This window comes from Lycium ferocissimum, chromosome 3, assembly GCF_029784015.1.
Source record: "Lycium ferocissimum isolate CSIRO_LF1 chromosome 3, AGI_CSIRO_Lferr_CH_V1, whole genome shotgun sequence".
Taxonomy (NCBI): Eukaryota; Viridiplantae; Streptophyta; class Magnoliopsida; order Solanales; family Solanaceae; genus Lycium; species Lycium ferocissimum.
In genome coordinates, this window is record NC_081344.1 from 65,091,328 (window position 1) to 65,099,608 (window position 8,281).

Sequence of the window (8,281 nt, forward strand, 5' to 3'; positions counted from 1 at the left end):
GAACATTGAACATATAGACGGGACAGGACCCCGTCATGCCCAGTATATATATATATACAAAATAATATCTCAAAATAGCACCTCCGAGGCAGCTGAGGGCTCTGTCGATCCGCCGGGATAGCTACTGTGGATCCGCACCATCCCCCCGTCTACTCCTGGTACGAACACAATATATCGTCCAAAGAAAGGACGCGCACAAAATATGTACTGAGTAGGTAAAGCATGAACAATAATAATAATGCACAATAGGAACATAAGGGATAGCACAAGGTAAAAGGGACTGTCCATTTCTCATAATACCTTCTAACGTTCGCCATACATACTTACCTCTTTATTCCTCTAATGACGCACTCGTTGCATTCACATACTTACAATATGCACTAATTTATAATGCAGTACAATCACGTACCCGACCATCTAGGCTCGGTATCATCCTTAACATCATTATACGTCACACAAGCATATCATGGTCTTAGCACAACAAATCATCATCTCGCATTCATCATAACACATACACATACCTATCATAGTGCCGTATCTGTTTATACACATTTGAACATTATCCGTATTCGGCCACGTGGGCATCGACAATATCCGTATTCAGCCACATAGTGGCTCGACAGTATCCGTATTCGGCCATGTGGTGGCTCGACAATATCCGTATTCGGCCACGTGGTGGCTTGACAATATCCGTATTCGGCCACGTGGTGGCTCGACAATATCACATATATGTCTTCCGTACCCGGCCATGACGAGGCTCGGTATATCTCTTATCACCACATACACCTCATACCCATAACATGACTTTCCATAAAACATGTATTTAAATTAAGGACAATCTATAAAAAAAAAAATATATCGTTTTCATGGCGTGGACTTCATAACATATACCGTATACTTACCATTATCGTTCATCACATATGCATATACATCATCGTACCACACATATATCATCATAGACTCATCACTATCATTCATTTCATAGACATATTGTACATTCGTCATCACGCATATCGTCGTTTCATTATTATTTATCGTCTCATAAGCTTGTCATAATTCTACCATAGTTAGCATCCTTAGTTACATATACACGTACATATCATCAACACATGCATTGGAGCTTAAGGGCAACTATGTTTATGTCGGGGTGACATAAGGTCGTGAACCCCCGAGCATGTTATGGAATAAGCATAAGCATCATATCTCACCTTGAAGGGATTTACAATTTAAGGTGAGTACATATAGGAAAGAGCATCCATGGATCATAGTCGTTATCATTAACTTCGTAGGTTCGTCATAGCGTAATCCCTAGAATCCTTAGGCTTAAACTTATCATTATCATTATCGTATTCATAGCGTATTTCTTATCTTGTCTAACTATTCACGAACACGGGCTCTTCGTCTTTCTAACGTGGAAGAATTCTCGAAGAGGAATGATCATCATACATAAGTTTCATGCCTTAGAAATAAGGGTAAAGCCTCACATACCTTTGTCGTTTAGCTATTCTATCACTTGCTCGTTCTCTTTTAATGCTCACGTCCTTACCTTCAAGAGAGTTCGTATCGACATTAGCTACGCAATTACAAGAACGTGCTTCTCAGGGTTAAAGAAAATTGGGCAGCATTTCCTTTGTTTATACTACCTTCCGCCATATTCCATATCAACTCCCAACATTTATAACATCAATAACAATATCACTAGCAACAATCGTCATTCATCTACATTATTCGCATTTCACAATTTTACTCCAATTCTCCAAAATCATGACCAAAGTCTATTATCGCGTTCTTTCTCCTACAATACTCATTTCATGTTCTAAACATCATTTATAATGCATTTGTAACATCAACACAACCATTTTCATGATTTAATTCAACTACTACTCACTAATTGCACTATTCACACATTTATGACCCATTCCCCGTAGTCTTCTACAATCCATGAGTTTCAACTTATAAATACTTCAAACAACATGTAAGGATCATGAAACTTACCTTAGAGGATGGAGGAATAATCCTTGGGTGACAATTCACCTTTTCCACCAAAACCCTATTTTTCCTTTCTTGAGATTTCTTGAGTTGGATGGCTTTAATGAAGTTTCCTTCACTTGATTCACTTGATTTCTTGTTGTTGATCCTTGATTCCCTTCGTTTTCTTATGGATGAGAAATATGGAAGGTTCTAGAGGTCTTGAGAGATGAAGAAAGTTGATGGAAAATGAATAAAATGAAGTGGGATCACATTTATAAACTTGGAACATTTCAGCCCGTCGGGAGTTCCACGGACTGTTCCACGGTCCCGCGGAACCAAGCGCTCGGCCGTGAATCGGTCGTGGTTCACGACCAGCCAGCCGCCTTCTCTCGCGGGGCAGTTCCACGGACCCATCCACGGTCCGTGGAATATTATATGGGCCGTGGAAGTGGTCGTGGAAATCACTTCTTCACCGAAGTTATTCCCGTCGCTTCGTTTGATCTCCAATCCTTATGGAACCTTTTTAACACTTGTTTATCACTTCATTAGCAATCTAGGGGACATTATAACTCTTCTCCAAAACATCCTTAAGGCATCATTAACTCAATACTCATAACTTCGCCCGACACACTATCTTATAACTCGCTTTCCTTAACAACTTTCTCTCTTCAATTCGAATGTCTTTGGAAATCTTAATTAGGGCTATAAATTTCTATTTCTTGCTTATCCAAATCTCATATTCACCATTCCCTTTGTTAGTCCATTCACTAGATACTAAGGGGAAATTTCCAAGGTGTAACACGTGGCCACCGCCCCACGGCCCCTTCCCCCCCCCCCCCCCCCCTCTCGCTCCACCCGTGACCCCAGCCAGCCCCTCCCACACCCCCCCCCCCCCCCCCGCCTGGTCCAACCCCACGGTCGGCCGCCCTGCCACCCCTACCCCCCACCGCCCCCACCCGTAATCGCCGCAAGCCCACCCGCATGGTCACTAGAAGACAACATGGGATTTTTAAGCCCAAACAACCGCTCAACTTAAATACTTCAAAGACTCTCTCCATCTCGCCTATCCCACGAAACTCGTCGCTCTAAATGACCCACCAATTGGAAAGTCGCCATGGTTGATGAATATAATGATCTAATTAATAGCCGCACGTGGGAGTTGGTTCCACGTCCCACCGATGTGAATCTTATTCGTTCTATGTGGATTTTTAGTCATAAAAAGAAATCTCGATAGTTCTTTTGAGGCACAAAGCCCGTCTGTTCGCGATGGCAAGTCTCAATGTCGGAGTGGGATCGCGACGAGACTTTCAGTCCGATTGTCAAACCGACTACTATTCGCGTTGTCTTGAGCACGCACTCGCACACTCTTGGCCCATTCATCGGATTCCGACGTCGAAGAACGCTTTCCCACACGGTAATCTTAACGAGACTATTATATACGCACGCCTATTGGGTTTAAGGATCCAAGGCATCCCCATCATGTTCTGCTCTCTTGAAGAAATCGTTGTACGACTTAAGCAAGCTCCCCGTGCGTACGGTTCCAACGCTGCGTACTATGTCTCCACTATTGGTTTTTCACATAGCCGATCCGATCACTCTCTTTATTTATTATCGAGGTTCGACATTGCTTACATTCTCGCTATATGTTGATGATATTATTCTCACAAACTCTTCAAATGCTCTCGTAAAATCCATCATGCCTCTCGCTTAATGCCGAATTTGCTATGAAGGATTGGTCCCTCTAAGCTATTTTAAGGTATCGTTACCCGGACTTCACACGACATGTTTTCTCTTAGAAAAAAATTATGCGGCAGTTGTATATTATAGAGCGTGCGGGCATGATCGCTCAGTAAGCCAAGTCGACACGGCCAACACCAAAGCTAAACTTCGGTGCCACGGGCGGGCCTCATGCGATACGATCCCACGCCAATATCGTGTTAATGGCCGGCGCACGTACGCTTACATTCACAAGACGGACATCTCCTATACGGTTCAACAAGTATGCCTTCACGTACGCATGATCCTAAGGTTGCACATACGTATGCTCTTAAACGCATAGTCCGATACATTCAAGGTAATTGAGTTTGGTCTCCATCCGTACAAATCCTCCATCGCTCTCTCTGTCCTCTTTATACAACGGGGGGGTGGTTGTCCGTACACTCGCCGATCCACATCCACCGTGTCTTCTCGCGATAACCTCCTCTCATGGTCATCCAAACGCAACCTACTATGTCTAGAGTCGAGTGCCGAGCCGAATACCGTGGCGTCGCTAATGTCGTCTCTGAGTCCTGTTGGCTTCGCAACCTTCTTTTCGGAGCTCCGTTGTCCCATCCGGACAGCTACATTGGTTTATTGTGATAATGTTAGTGCCATATACCTATCGGTAATCCGTTTCAAAGACCAACGCACTAAACATATCGAGATGGACATACATTTCGTACGTGCGAGAAAGTTGCCCGTGGAGAAGTTCGTGTTCTTCACGTCCCGTCCCGTTACTGCATCGCAGATATCTTCACTAAAGGTCTTCCGCGCGTGCTCTTTGATGATTTCGGTGGACGATCTAAGCGTACGACAACCTCCCGCTTCGAGAAGGGTGTGATAGACTATGCAATAGTACACGTAAATATCAGTAAATATTCTCTTCCCGACGTATTGTAATCAGTCCTATAATTTAGCCTAGTATCATTCGATAGGAGATACCTACTTTGTATATAATGACTTTCATACATCAATACAGAACACGGATTGATTACCTACAGTTTTTATATAGATGGTGAATCCAGCAAGGTCCCTATATTACAACATTGAACATATTGCAAGAACGTGCTATTGCCTAACTTGAGAATTAATAATTTAAACATCATGCCTGCCATAATTTAGTGACAAGTAATCTTAATCTCCTTTTTACATTTGATATTTTAGAATTTTGCTTGTAAAGTTGGCAAAATAAATCAATGATCTGTTACAAATTACCTGTCTGATCCCCACAAATTTTTCTAATTCCTGGCATTTAGTTAAATATAGTGGTAGAAACTGTCACACCCCGATCTTACTAGGGTGTGATGGGCACCCGACCCCATATTCGGAGCCGAGCGAACCCGCTGACTCTTATTGCACGTATGAACTACACCGTTTTTTTGTTTTGTTTTGACTAGCATTAACATACATAGCACAATTACGAACATAAACTAGTAAGCTTTTACTTTCGTCATTCTATACAGCCGACGGGCACCGCAGTACCAATAGCTACCGTACATAACTGCCTGTGGCGAGCCTCTAAACATAAGACACATATACATAGAAAGTACGAGTACCGCCGTGCCCGAATATATATACACAAAAGTAATACCAAGGACCGGCTCCGAACAACTCGAGCGCCGGCAAAATGCCCCGAGGAACTCTGGGAACCCCGGTCCGGGGCACCGGCCGACGCGGGGCAGAAACGCCCCCCAAAAGAAGGGGCGGTACGAATAATGTAGAGTATGAAGATGGAAAATAACAAAAACGGGGTATAGATTATAAATAAAATATCGGGGGGTATATATAAAGGTGGGAAAATAATTTTGTGCGTAGGAACCCTTTGCCCCGAATACCATCTTTATTTTCTTTTTTTTAAAAAACATTTTTTTTCATAAATGTGAATTTATGTCTATCGTATATCCGTAGCAAGATATCGTGTAAAAACCCCTTTTAGTATACGTAGTATCATACAAATAGTATTCATGAGGAGTTGCTCGCCCACATAGTAAAATTCCCCGCGCCCGGGGACCCCGCGCCGGGATGATTCAAGTGTACGGATCGCCGTGGAAACCCCGGCGCCCCCCGCCCCCGCCTTTTTTCCCGGGTTTTCCCCCAAATATATTTTTAAACATATAGTATATATATCCCAAGTGGGGGGCCCGGGTTGTACTTATCGGAGGACGTAAGGGGGGGGAACCTCCGATTATATTATAGAAAAATTGGGGCCCTTATCCCCTTGAAGGGATGGTTAATATAAGGCGAGACTATTATGGGGGCAAATCAGAGAAAGTATAACATAGGACCCGGGCTCGTTGCGTCTTAAAATTTTTAAAAGGAAAACACTTTTCCCTGGTGGAGTGGGGGGATTCGAAATAGTTTAACGTTCTCTCTCAACCGGAATCTAGACTTGGAACCTAATCAAAAATATCTTTTTTTTCATCTGAGTCTGACGCGTCTTACTTAAGGTTTGAATATTGTAAAACTTAGTTTTTGGAAAAAAACGAGTATTTTGGAAAACATTTGAAACTTTTAGGAAGGAAAATCATGTTTTAGAATCGGGGGATTAGTTAAAACAACTAGATTTGAGTTAAAATAATAACCAAAAACTTTCCTTAACTATGAAGAAAATAAGTAAAAGGGGACAATAGGAAAGAATTCGGGAATAGTGGGCCCACCTCGAGTCAAATGAGGGGGCATATAAATTTTACGTATATTACTTCATGGCGTCACTTGGGAGGGTCTTAGGGTAATCGGTCCTATTTGTTAAATTCGGTTCCGAAGTTTTTCCCCATTTTTCCAAGTTCTAATTCAATTCTCCCAATGTAGTGTTAATTACAATCTGGGGTTTCTAGAGTTAGGAAAGTCCCAGGGCGAAATCAACCTAAAGTCTAAGAAATCCAAAGAAAGGAAATAAAATTTACATACCCTTTTGCTCCTTATGGCACTCCAATTCAAACTCCTTGCAAATCTAAAATTGGGCTTTTCCAAATATTATGCCTTTTTAAATTGAATTGTAAACAAAAACCTTTTCGAAATTTGGCACCCTTTGTAAATACATATTCCCCAAAAGATCTTAAAATTCTCATCAACAACAATCCGGGGAAATTTAACCCGGGCCAAAATATCAAACATTTGAACCATATTAAAAATTTCCAAATTTCCCTCCCAAAATACATTCTAACAACAGGGTAAAAACTCTTCCATCAAGACCTTTCCCAAGAAAACAAAAACAAACTAATAATTCATATACCAACGATATCATACAAGTCTCTTATCTTCCCCCTTTTAAGAACATTTTATTCAATTTGAATACATTAAACTCCAAATTCATAACTTTACAAGATTTTCCATTCATTAGCAAAAGGTATAAACATAACAACAACCAAAAACTAATAAAATTGACTCATTTTTTCCCCCAACACCCACCACAAACATCAACCTACCAACTCTCTTCTCCAAAAAACATTCAATTTATTTTTCCCCGGGCACAAAATTCAACCAAAAATTAAGTAAAATATTTAGCACAGATTTCTCTCCAATGCCCTACGGCCACACCCCATATTCATACTCCATGAATTCTCATAGTATCTACACTTTACATCAAAAACCAACACCAAAACAACACATAAAAAAACCCCCGGTTTTCCCTCGCCACGCCCCACACCATTTTCTTAATACATGAATTCCATCCCTTTTTATACACCCCATGCCAAAATCTAACACACAAAAAAGGGTGAATTCTCACCTTTTTACTTGAATTCTTCACTTGGCTTCAATTGGAAACTTATCAAGGTTATTGCCTTTTTCCAAAAGGGCCTTCCACTATGTTGGACTCTTTGGGAAAGGTTTTGGGTAGGGGGAAACAAATTGAAACTTTCTCTCTTCCCCTTTTTTTTTTCTTTTTCCCCTCGGCTTTATTCTTCAAAGGGCCGAATGGCCTCTTGATTTTTTTCCTCTCTTCTTGTTCTTTAATTTCTTGAATTCTCAGAAATTAGAGATAAGATAAAAGTGTCCGACCCCAAAACAGGATCAGCGGGCACCCCCTAACCTTCCCGGTGGGGGAACCCTTGGAAAAACTACCTTAATTTGATACAAAATGCGGGAAAAAATGCTCTATTATAAGAAAATTTAAAATGTCTAGACTCACAAGAGCTTCAAGAAATTTACAAAATAGATAACGGAAATCCCCGGGTACGACCGGGGGAAGAGAAAAAAAAACAAGGAGAGACTGGTTGCAATATTAAATACTAAAAAGCCGACGAATGCCCCGAAACGGGCGGAGACTCGAACATCGCCCCAAAATAACCCCACCCGGGAAAAGGGGGGAGGAAAAAATTTTGCCAAAACCCGGGGCCCTGGTATCATAGGCGACAAAGGTTTTCACGCATATAAACAAGCAAATAACAAGTAAACGGATAAGTAATCAAACACTACACTCTAACCTGGAAAGTCTTGCATTAACGATAGTCCGGGATCCATATCCGGATTATAAACCCAGGGAGGGTCCATAAACCTCGATTCCTCCCCTTTAAAATAAATATCCAACAACCGAAATTAAAAACGTCAATCG